The following is a 12970-nucleotide window of genomic DNA, read 5'->3' as shown; positions in this document are numbered from 1 at the left end:
GTAGGACAACAGTGTCTTCATGCCCTTTATACAATGGCCACAAGTGCTTCAAAAAAAGGTCAAAAGTCCTTAACAAAACCTGACATTTTCTAAATAACAAGCAAAAATGGAAATTGTGCCCTTGAAAGCAAGGTACTGTGGGAAATCAGGGGTGGAAGGACTCATCAAAGCATGCTGAATTTTAATGATCTGAAATGCTTTGCTGAATTTGCAAACTGTAAATATGAAACAACGTCAGCTGATTGGGAGAGGGGCAAAATGATGTGTGGCCAGTAACTTGGTCTGTTCACCTCTGTTCCCCCGTGAACAGAGCCGAAGGAGTCAGAATCATGCGCTGTTAGATGGCCGTGATGATTTAAAAGATTCAGGCAAACTGAGGAATTAACTACAGAGGTGGGGATGATATTTTTTTAATAACAGTCCTTTATCAGGCATGTGTGCCTTATTTCACACATGTGCAGGAACATGCACTTAAAGCTGCACAAATCAATACTTTTACATTGTGGGTGACATGATTATGTGTAATGTGAAAGAGGGTGCAGGAATTGACACCTACAGACTCTCAGTCACACTCTTGTGTGTCTAATGCAGATGTGGAAGGTACTCTCGCCTGTGGCCAATGAAAAAGCCTCAACACACGCCTCCTGGGTGAAAGTTGCGTGTGTGACCTCCACTCAAATCCGACTTTCTCCCCTCTTGTGACTTTTTTGCTTTATTAACTACATCACGTTGTGCAGTTGCTCTGATGGTCTGATATTGACGTGGACATGTTTGCTTTGGAGGTACTAAAGCCTGGCACATCTCATTCTGACACACAAAGTTACCGTCTGCATGTGGATGAGATGCACAGGGACAAGCCAAAAAGGCAGTACTTGATGCCCAGGGAAAAAAGACCAGGCCCGCAATTCCCCTCAACTTTACAAAATGTGTTTGGGGACTTTCAATACATTATTTTGGGTTAACAGCCAACAAGTTTACTGCTTTGTTATGGTTCACTCTCACAGCTCTCATCAACCTTTGTGGAGCTACAAGTAATATTTAACAGTCAATGCAATTCCAAATGAATGAGTTGCTCTGTGTCTTTTGGATGTGTAAATAACAAACGTTTCACGTTCGCCATATACACTGTACAAGAGTTGCATCTACAGTGTGTTGCACAGCCCCCCCTGTGGCCACAAAGACAAACTATGCACATTTCACCTTTCATGTGTGTTCATTACATGATATCATGTTAATATAATCCATATTTAGTGCTCTAACTGTAAGGTACTATTTACAACAATGTGTTCCTACATTATTTAAATAAAAACTACACAACTGCATTTGACAGAGCCTGTGCATTAGCATGCTAGCTGTCTAGATTGGGATCATTCCTTCCAATCAGCATAAAATTATTCTTTTACAGCTTTTGATTGATTCAAACTATTTGACAGTTAAAGATAATTCATTATGCAGTCTGAGCTTAACCACTGAACCACAGAGCATTTTCACAGCCACAATAGAGGTCTAAATGACACATGGCACAAGCCGCAGTACATCAGCTCTCATTGTCATTGGGTGAGTGTTCTCTCATTTGCACCAGTTACACTTTTAACTACATGTATTTCTGAAATGCAGTTGAAATCGTGTGACACAGTGTGATTCTTTTTTTCCTCTCCTGCCTCACCATCTGCATTGGGTCTTTTTCAAGTGGTGGGACTGATAAGAAAGTGCAGATACAGTTAGTGTAAGAGAATCTACTTCCAAAACCACATGATACTGCTGAGTGGAGGCTTCTTAGTTTATATCAGGCTGGGAGAAAAGTGCTGAATGCAAAGTAGCCAACAATGGCCATCAGTTACATCAGGGCCATATCGCTGTGTGGGATGGCTCACAGTTAATGACAGTAAAGCTGGAGGCTGATAAATTTGAAGAAAATGGCCCATTAAATGGCACCCCGGCCCTACAACTGACCATAACCATGAGCCGAGTAAGCACAATTAAAACAACTGCTATACATTAATTACATTACAATGATGGTGCTCTGTGTATATGGCCGTATGTCTGATGACTCTTGTTATCTAAAGTAAATGGCGAACTAAAGGTAAAAGTTCTGCATTACTGCAAGTTTTTACCAAATATGCACCTCTGGACTCTCAATTCAGGTATCCAGGAAGGTCACCTGCCATAATGAAGCAGAATGTTTTTGTTGACCGCTTCTTGGTGGTTAACTGAGCTGGTTTCATTGTGAGGTTTGTCAGTCTGTGGAAATTTATATAGTCAGATCTGTAACTCTGATTTTGTTCATTGTCGTGTCCTGGTTTTTGTTCTATTTGAATTTATGTTGGCAGTTGCAGTATTCAGATGCATAAGTCAGCATGAAATGGATAAACTTGGCATCCATTTCCTTATAACCAGCATGCAGTGGTGACACATTTCAACAAGATATAAACACATTTGGTTTATCATTTTTATCATTTCATAATCACAGTTGTAAGAAATATGCTGCAAACAAAGTTTTACTGCCATGAATATGAACTGGCTTAATTAAGGCCAGTGCAAAAGCATAGCCTGCAAAGAGATGGTGTCTATTCACATGTAACATATTTGGATGATGTTGCTGTCATTACTTACAGCAGGCAGATTAACTCTACGTTTAAATGGACAAGTATGTCAAACATCCGCAAAACACAAAAAACACTGGGTCAGGACTGGATCCATCTTGAAATGTGTGAATATTCTAAACATTTTACTTTCAGTCCAGCTGAAAATAATCAAATAAGTCAATATAATCTGCTTGTTGTGTCTGTTTTCACACTTCATAATCAAATGAATTAAACTCATGCAGCCAACTCTGTGTGCTTGATTTTCCAGAATGACCTTTTCACGTTTTGCAAAGAAACCTTTAATGTACTGAATTTCCATGTGATTTCAGGCTCAAGCTATTATTTTTTATTGCTTTGCTTGATTGTTTAGTGCCAAGTGTGGTCCCATTGTCCTGCCCATGGTCCAGGACCACGGCTTGCCACTGATTACCAGGGACCTAGTGGCCTTTTTGCAATCAGTCAGAGAGAAAACAAATGGTGAAACACACTGTTTTAACTCGAACAAGCTCTGACCCAATTGAACTGAACCAGCACAGGCTCACAGCAATGCCTCAACATAACTAAATACCTGCATTTGTGCATTGGGCTCTGTATATCCACAATCCCCTTATCCCCAGGGAGAAAATAGCTATCATGTGACTTGTGCACCATGTATCTTGTAAGAGGAGGCTCTGTGGAGAGTGAGCAAGTGGTATTGCATGGTTGCAATGGCTCTTACAGAGAGTTAAATCCTCAGGAGCCCTCCTGTAGTGCCAAGACTGTTCCATTCACTGGATCGCCTACCTTTTTTCAAGCTTTTTGAAGACTGGGAGGGCACATTCCTTTGCCCGATATTACAGAAAAAAGAACACACCAGCAGTCTACAAAAGTGTTCTGTATTTTAGTCTGAAACTAATGGAAGAAAAGGCAGATGAGGTCACATACAGCAGAAGTCAGCCAAGGAACAGCAGTGGTGAATAAGAGATGGAGGCTTACTATTAACACGTTTCAGTTTTGCTCCTGCCTTCCCCACTCTCTCCCATGGCCCAGACAACATGTCTGCGTGATGTGCCCATTATGTGAGGAGACATTTCCCACCTACATCCCGAGAGAAGCCGGCAGAGGGCCAGGTATCAATAATTCACATGTGAGATGAACACAAGTGCCACTCCTTTCATCCCTGCCTCACACAGGTTTAATGGACACAGCAATAATTCTCCTAAGAGGAGGCGATTATTTTGAACAAGGCGAGATGGCCAAATGCACTCGTGTAATCCCAAAAAACACAGGTGTGTATTTTGGGCAAGATCAAGCCTCCGAGGACAGGGGCTGTACAGTGTTGATCCTCCATGCTCTGTGACAAGATGAAAGAGACAAATAACATCAGTCACAGAGCAGCTATCATGAGCACTGTGAAGTGGAAATCGCAGCAAAGAGCCTGGTGCAAAGTAAAAGCCTGTTTTTTGTTATTTCCTTGCATTCTCTTTGAGATTTTGTTAACAGATGCAGACACTGCTTCCTCATAATCAAAAAAGGCACTTGAAAGCCTTGTTTTGATGTTTCATTGAGACATATTTGTCTTTGATCTGTTTGATAAATTCTACATTGTGAGAGGAAACTGTCACAATCCAAATAATGAGTCACAAAAAACGGCAGGAAAATTGTGTGTTGAGAGCAGCGGCTTTGAACTGAGTGTGGGCCAGGAATGCGGAGTGAGTTTCTAATGGCAGCAGCGGGAACCTCAAACAGTGAAATCATGTTAGCTCGCTTTCTGCATAAGCACACTAATGCTGTCGAAGAATAGGGGGGCACTCATAAAAATTCAACACACAAACAATAAGACTAATCACAGATTAGAATCTGATTTGAGATTTTCAAACAGGACCGTTCATGAATACTTAGTGACTCAGAGATGCCATGGCTGATTGGAAGAATGACTGCAGGGTGGAGGCCTGTATCCATCTCTACTTAATTAACAGGGTAAATAAAACAGGCTTGTAAAAATAGAGGTTAAGATTCTATCAGTGAAATTACTCAGCCATGAGACCACAGGAAGAGAGATCATCACAAGCTTACACTGATTTCACCATATAATTAGTCTCGGCTCAGGCCTTCTATACACAGAAATTATTGCCTCAGTATGCACACAGCTTGCTCAACTCACCACTGCAGCACCGATTCACTTCCAAATACCAGTCAACTAAACGGAAAAAGCAAGTGTGAAAAAAGAACTGCAGGGGATGTGTTTGATATTGTGTTTGCCAGCAGCAGTAAGCTCCCAGATAAGGTGAGGCGTGTTTGTGTTACTATTTCCGACCCACACTGACCATCATCGACCTACCTGCAGGTGATGTTTCTAATCATAATTGTATCAAACAACACGTCAGTGTTGTTAACAGTGCCGGAGGCAAGAGGCAGTAATGCGGCGAGCGTGCGGAGAAAGAGGCGAGGTCACCATATCCTCTCAGCTGGGAGAAGGGGTGGGACCGAACTTCAGGTGTTGATCTATGCTCTTGACTTCTTTAAAAAACCCTGAAGAGCACAGGGAAGGGAGGGGCTGCCTGAGATAAATTGAAAGGCTGTCTCTCCAAGGTTCCCCACAGTGCACTGTGCTGGAGAGAAACGGCCTTGTCAGCGGCATAAATCAAGCCCAGCTGTACAGCGAAGACCCAGGACGCTAAAACCTGCCGAGTGCGATGCAACTGTGGCAGAACTTCTCAGGTGTCTGCTTTATGCCGCATCATGACTAAACAAATTCTCTTTTCTTGTGTTGTCAACATCAAGGTTAATGGTCAATTAGACACCACAAAGTAGGTTCATTCTAGATTTTTGTTGTTCTTCTTCTTCTTTTTTCATTCAACAAAGTAAATGGCCACCTGGAAATTTAATTCTGACAATTTTCCAATATAGGTGTAATTAATATTGATCTTTCCTGTACTCAGGCCTGTCCCATTGACTCTCATCTTGCCACATAGATCACAAGATGCAGCAAATGGTCAGAGCATTTCCACATGGCTCTATGATAGGAGAAGCTGATTAATGCTGAGATGATTTGTAAAGCTCTGCCCAGCTGAATATAAAAGCCAAGACCGAGTGAACCAAACCAAACATAACCAAACGTAACTATACCGAAGATAATTCTGCTGCTTTAACTGACATCTTACCTCTGCTCATACTCACCTCTGTGAATACAAGGGGTGACATTCCCATTATCTTTCTGTGTGCTTTTGACTTAACATGTGGCACAGCGGACGAACCTTGACAGCTGTCCCACATTAAACCTACCTACTGTGTTGCTTGTCTGGTTTCTCATCTCTTTAATCCAGAAAGAAAAAGGCTATTTAATTATTAAGCCCGATCCCCAAGAATAGCAAAAGCACTATTAATCACTGTTCACTGTTGTTTTCCACAAGTATGCAGACAGGAAGCTGCAGGCAATGACCACTGGGGTCCAAAAGTGAAACTAAATAAATTACAGTAACACCTTAACACCGCCATGACCATCGTGTTGCAGACTAAGCAACGACTGTGTCAAATCTAGCTGACTTTTGGCTTTAACTGTTGGAGCATCTTTAATGTTACGGGACAGGTGCCATCTTCCCTGAGCTTCCCTGGCACTTGGTAGGATGGAGAAATTTGTGATTTAAATATGTCAGTGAGTCAGTGCTCAGCCTGATCATATGATGAAAAAAGTCCGATAGCCACTCCCTCAGTGTCAGAAGTTACAGTTTATTCCACCAGTCTTCGAGCTGTATGAAAGCACTGTGCCGTGCAGACGGTTGCCGTCCATCGGCTGGAAAATGCTTGTCTGTCAGGGGATCTTTTGGAGGCCTCAATCAAACACAACCGGAATATAACAAGTGTCTTTGCGACGACTATTGCAGGGAGGGAGGTCTTGCTTCAAGACAGAGCAAATGATTAAGAATGACTGACACAAAATAAGCATTCATCCTCTAAGCCTTACCAAAGGCACACTCTGTATCTGCACGCAGGATAATATGCTGTGTTTTCCTTTTCTTTTTGGCTATGTGGAGTAGTGGAGTAAGTTACTGGCAATACTTGAAGTGACCTTCCCTTTGGTTCACTGTGTATTGACATGTGTCTCCAGGGCAGATGCTAGCATTGAAGCTTCTTTGGCAATATTGCTGCTTTATAAAAATACGGTCAGGGGTGCTGGTCTGCGATGCAAATATTAATCTGTTACTCTGTGAAATGCACACTACTGCTACTGCTCTAGTGTGTATTACCATGATGTAAGCAGGGAAATGTGAAGTTCTTCCATTCTGCCTCAACAGCTCAAGACAAATTTTATTTTATTCTTTCTTTCTTTTTTCAAATTACTTTTTTGAATGATTCAACAGGAGTTGTGTATTGTGCACTGCATTATAACACTAACAGCAACAGTTGCAGTTTGTTAGATAATTTCAATATTGGATGTTCCACTCCAGGAATTGGTTGCTAGATTTATTTTCTAATAACAAGAAATGTTAAGCCTCAATTTTCATAATGCTGAGAAGAACGAAATTAAATGTGTAACACATTTTGTTATCTGGTCTCACTTCAACAATCGAGAGAAAAAGTGCTCAGGATCACATGATGTCCCCAGGTCATGAAGATATCGTTAACATGTTATCAATGCCTGTAATGAAAAAAATAACAGGACACTTTTTTTTCTCACCAACTCTTTCTCTCCCACACACACACACATACACTCTCTACTGTCTAAGGACCTCAGTGCAAATGAACCCTCTCAGAATAAATGTGGTGTAAAAGTGTGCATTTTTTACAGGAAGGTGTCTTAATGAAGCAGGCTGAGTGAGAGCACCTTAATTCCCGCCTGTGGAACATGATGTGATTGTGTTGGTAATTGCATTGCGAGGAGAGGGGCTTTATCTGCCTGGGCAGCTGAGAGGTTTGTGTATGTACTTCCAGAGGATTCCTTTAATCACAAATTGCTCTCCTGGTATATTCCCCTTCCAGAGATATTCATCTCTTCTTGTGTGCTGAGGTATCCCTTCAGGAATAAAGAGCACACACATGTTCCACAGCATATTGTCAGAGGAACTAAGATGGATTACTCATGCTGCGCTGGCGTATTCTCACTTTGAAAAATGATATCAGCCACAGTCTTTGGGATAAAAATAATCCCAATGAGCAGTACATGGGATGCAGACAGGAAAAGAGGGTTCTGACCTAATCTCAGCAACCATCGCAGAATAGACTTTATCTCCGGTCTGAGATTTATTTGAGTTTAGTCAGTTAGCAACAGATTATTTGCAGAAGTGTGTTTTACAATCAACCCCCCAAACCAGAGAAGGAAACAGAAAATGCTAATATAGCAAATGTACAGTTAGACTGATAAATAATTGAAAATACATGTGACTACATGATCTAAAGTCTTAATGATTGAAAGGATACGCGCTGTCTGTGAGCGATGCAGTGGCATGTAGGATGAATGGCCATAATGCTGGAAATAAAATGATCCACCTAACATTTTGATGAATACAATCAGTACAATAAACAAATCAGTTAATGTCTGTGATGATAACTGGCAAATAAAGGCACATGTACAGTCTGTCTATCAGAGAAGTGTCCTTCAACACAGGCTATATCAGCCCGATCAGAAGTCAAAGAGGCATCAGAGGTGGGCAGGTTACATTGCTACCAGATTTTACATGTTGTAGCTAACAGCATCATCCGATGATCCATGTAGATGACCATGAAATGAAGTAAAAGCATTGTTCTTATATAGTATTGTATTGTACAGCCAGTTAGGCTTTATAGTTTGTAAGGAAACATGAGGAAACATGTAAGTGAATGCTTATTTTCAGGGCTCTTCTCAAACCCCACAAAACTTATGTAGCATAAATTGCTTTGTGACCTTAAAAGTGATAAGATTTATGATACTAAGCAACCGTAGACTACTAAACTAGTTAGTTGGATTAGCTAAAGTTTGCAGATTACACTGGAGCAGGTACACATAATGCATTCGTTATTTTTTCCTCATTTTGTTTTTCAAAAGCTAGACAAAAAGACAGCCTCCAAGCTCTTTGTGTATGCAATATCACTCTCACTACGGCCTCATGCACACTGCTTTGTCATGTAGAGAAATCCAATAAATAATAAATATGTCACTAAACAGGAAAATGCCTATAATCCACCTTTGCTGGATGACATGAGCAAAGTGACAATCATGGACTACGCGTCCATCTAATCGAAATTTACCTGAAGATCACAGCATGTCAAACACATGGCGCGGTCTCCCCTGCTTAGAGCCACAAAGCAAACTGCTGATTCATATTCAGCTACAGTGAAGTGACTCAGGCAGCCAAGCCAGGGTTTGGACACACAGCTCAGATACAACAAGGCAGAAGTAAAGCTACGAAGTTTGCAGTCTTAATAAAATACAAGCCATATTCAGTCATTTGTGTGGGCTACTTAGCATGCAGTAAGCATTCATGCCATTCATGTTCAAATTATTCATATTTGCCTAGAGCTTTCTAGGTAAGCTAAATTGCTGACCTTCCAATATCATGGCCATGATCGTGAATGATTTGAAGAAAATACTGAAACTATAGTATAATTCTAATAAATTTATTACTTTGATCACTAATCAACCTAAGCATTCACCTGACCTTCCTTCCAAAAGAAATGGACTGAGGTTCAAAACAACCAATTAGATCATTTCTGCCTCTGGAGCAGCTCTAACTCTGAGACGTGTGGATAAATAAAACAGATAATCTGCTATCTGGATGTGTTCGCTAGCAGGCACCTCTGAACAGTATTGTATGTTGTCTGCAGCTGCCAGGATCAGCAAAGCACTAATCCTCAGTTTGCTCCCATTCTCAGGCAAGGGGGAATGCACTCCTTCACGTTGCTTTCTTAAACTATAGCCATGGGTGGAGGGGTGTAGGCAAAGACAAAATGAAAAGCACCAGTCTGCTGTCAACAGGAGCCTTGTCAGGTACTAAACCTTTCCTCAAGGCAAAGTAATGAGATAAGTCTTTCTGGATACATAAGCTTTCAGTATTCAGGCCTGGCACACTACTAACCTCCACGGAGAGTCAGAACTCCACTTCACAAGCAGATGTTCAATTACAAGCAAATGAGGAAATTAGAGGTCTGATGAGGAGAAATGTGAAGTGACATTTAAACATGATAAACAATGTTTTTAATAAGTATAACAGCATGCAGGCTAAGAATGGAGAGACTGGAATAGCAGTGCTACGCTGTCGGTTAACACAGATCATTTAATCACCACCTTTATTAATACACCTGTTTCCATACAGGGCTTATTAATTCCAAGTCTTCATAAAATCAAGCCCTGGGACATTTGATGAGACTCTCATTAAAATCTCCTTGAAACAGAACAAAGGCATCGAAGAAAGACAAGATATGCGATAAGTAAATTAATGCAAAGTTCGCTGCTGTGCCTCTTCCACAGTGTTGGTGTTCTCCTGACACTGATTGTTTTCGGAGTGCGTCTGGCAGAGCAGATGGGCCTATAAATGGAGATCACTCTGTGAGACATCTCTTCATTTAGGTGACAGCCATGCTTATTTCCTCTGCCAATGTTGCATGGATATATAATATGCAAAAGGGACAGTATACCAGAGGGTCATGACTACAGATGGAATCTGGCCAATCCAGCTACAGCAAGTGTTGCTCTCTCCACAGACTAATGGACTAATCAACATCCAGACCACATACAGATATCCTCCCGTATCTTCTCACTTTAACTCAATGAGCCACTCAAAAACTTGTTGTATTGAGCTTGCACTTAGAGCTTGGACTAATATACAACACTTAAAGCTATAAACACACCTAGCAGATGATTTCCAAATTGCTCGAGGCACCACATGAGTCAGAGAACATCCTGCAGTAGTAATTTTGCATGCTTCACTGATTCATGTGTCACACTTGCTCTTCAGCGAGTGTGTCAATAGCTTGGCCAAAGTAAAAAGCATAATTAAAAGTGCACATCTGAGCTCAATATGTGACAAGTGATTAAAAACATATATTGGAGAAAGTGCCGGCTGACATTCGGGCCAATTTACCAAAGATAACTTAAATTGGGCAGACTTTGTAAACAGCTGGTCCATTAGTGTGTCAAGGCACTGGGATGTGGCCACTTTCAGACTGATATTCCATATGACAAATGTAGGTGTCATTTGGTCACGTTAAACAAGGAATAACAGCACGATATACAGCTCATGGCTGTTTTTTCCACATTGTATTCATCCTTACAGAGTTTTCAGTAAAACTTGAGTAGTACAAATTTTAGGGTTAAGATTGCCTTCAATCTGAGGTCAACCTAACCCAAACCATGTTGTGGTAACCACACATCTCCACCCTGAAGAAAACTCAGAAATGACTGCACTACTTAAGGAAGACTGAAATCTGGTGTCAAGCTCCTGTGAACCTTTACAGAGGAGCAAAACAAAGCATCCTGACTCGAAAAATTACAAATTGGCACGAGATGGGAGGACAGAAGGACTCTGCAGTGGGTGATTAAAACCACCCAGAACATTATTGGTACCAATCTACCAAGCACTGAACTTACAGGACCATGAGTGCACACAAAGTAAACAAAAAACAGCAGAGGAAAGTAACTTAGTTCTCAAGTACTGCACTTCGTACAATTTTAAGGTGATTGATACTAGTAATTATAATGCAATAATATAATAATCTAATTTATGCCATTCTGCACAATGACTATTTTTCTTTCATAATAGCAGCACCCTATAGTAGTTGAGGTTTAATGGAAAAGGTATTTTGCATATGTGCATTTGAATACAGAAGTGCTTTATTAAAAAAATTACATTAGAAAAATTAATAAAAAATATTTGGCAATATTTGGGAGACATGTTATGCAGTCTCAAGATTCTCTTTCTGGGAGCAGCCCTCCTTTATGTTTGTCTCTATGTGCCATGGGACTGAACGTCTCTAGTTATCTGAAACTGCTAATCTTGAGTAAGAAGGAGCCGATAAAACTTTGAACAGATGTTACCTTGGCAACAAGCTTCCTGTACTCACCTTGTTCAAAGATGTCACTCAAATGGTTACACTCCCAAGTGCACAGTGACTGCTACAGCTAACACCAATGCACAATTTTCCGCAGTTTGCAATTCCAGCAGGTGTGCAACCATATTAAGTCTCTGGCTTGAAATCATTGGAGAAACAGAGGATGTTTGAAACAGAAAAGTACTCTCACCTTTTCAAAATTGCCCACAGAAGGACATAAAAACACAATGAGGCTCCAGTCTGCAGAATATATAAAGTGCCGCATAAACCATTACATTACTCTATAGAACTATCAGTACCATTTCAGGGCCTAGAGAGGGATCACAAAACAATTTCTTCTCCCATTCAAATCACAGAGATCATCAGGGCAGACTGTCTCTGGAAGAAGAGACTCCTCAGTGTATTACTGATTACTTTAAGCAGATGGAAAATGGTTTTGATTTTAAAGATAATAAAATCTGTGGAATCTTGGACTCCGAAATTAAGTTTCTGAATGTCACCAACGCTTATGTCATCAGTTGGCTCTGTCCAGAGCTCAGTGAATGATAATGACTTATTTTTGAATGAGGAATCCTTTAACGGATGTCATTACATTACTACTCAGCAATTACTTTAGATTACCTGTTAATATTTGTGATTTTAAATACACATTTTGATACATCAAACACATTTTTTTTATATAATGTAATCTTTGTTGTGCACTAATGGAGACAACAGGAGCCCAGCTATCATTTTGAAAGGGCAGCGTTTTGCCAGGTGCATTTTGCTCTTGGAGGATCATTTCCCCTCAGCAATTATAATACCCATAAAGGACCACATTCTGCTTCCCCAGGAAGCCACCAACAGTGTTCATAGTTTTTCTACAGTCTAAATACCTTTTTGAGAGGTATGAGGCATAACTTAGAAAAAAGAAATCATATAGTGCAATGAAAGAAAATACATTTTTGCATAAAACATTTGCATCACGTTGCCTTATCTCAAACTTATTGTAGATGTATGACCTTTTGGAGTGTGCTTACATATAGGAATTGCCATGGAAACCTGGGACGTGATGAACTTCTGACTGTCACTCAGCTAGCAGGAGAGGAGGTGCCCACTGGCAAATGCAAACATGCAAAATAAGTTTAAATAAATTTAACTGTCATCTCACAGACCTGTTACATTAGCAGAAATGTTTATGTTAGGCCGATGCTGATATGTCATTTAAGAAAGTATTCATTTTCATTTTGTTTTTTTTTCCTTTTTGATGAAGCATTATTACCATCCATCTTTTGCAAGAGAACATATAGCAAGGCGACATGTATCTGCTGTGCAGCTCTGGAAATGCTGCTGCATCTTAGCTCCTGAAAACAAAAGTGAGGGGATTTGTCCCAACCGCACCC

General features: G+C 40.5%; 1 protein-coding gene across 3 annotated transcripts in view; it reads right to left on the bottom strand.

Moving 5' to 3' along the window:
- The window catches only part of cntn4 (contactin 4), a 137638-nt gene that overhangs the window by 20273 nt on the left and 104395 nt on the right, over positions 1-12970 (bottom strand). The window lies entirely within an intron of this gene.

The sequence above is a fragment of the Scatophagus argus genome, chromosome 3 (genome assembly GCF_020382885.2).
Source record: "Scatophagus argus isolate fScaArg1 chromosome 3, fScaArg1.pri, whole genome shotgun sequence".
NCBI classification, from domain to species: Eukaryota; Metazoa; Chordata; class Actinopteri; family Scatophagidae; genus Scatophagus; species Scatophagus argus.
This window is presented reverse-complemented; position numbering and strand designations above follow the sequence as displayed.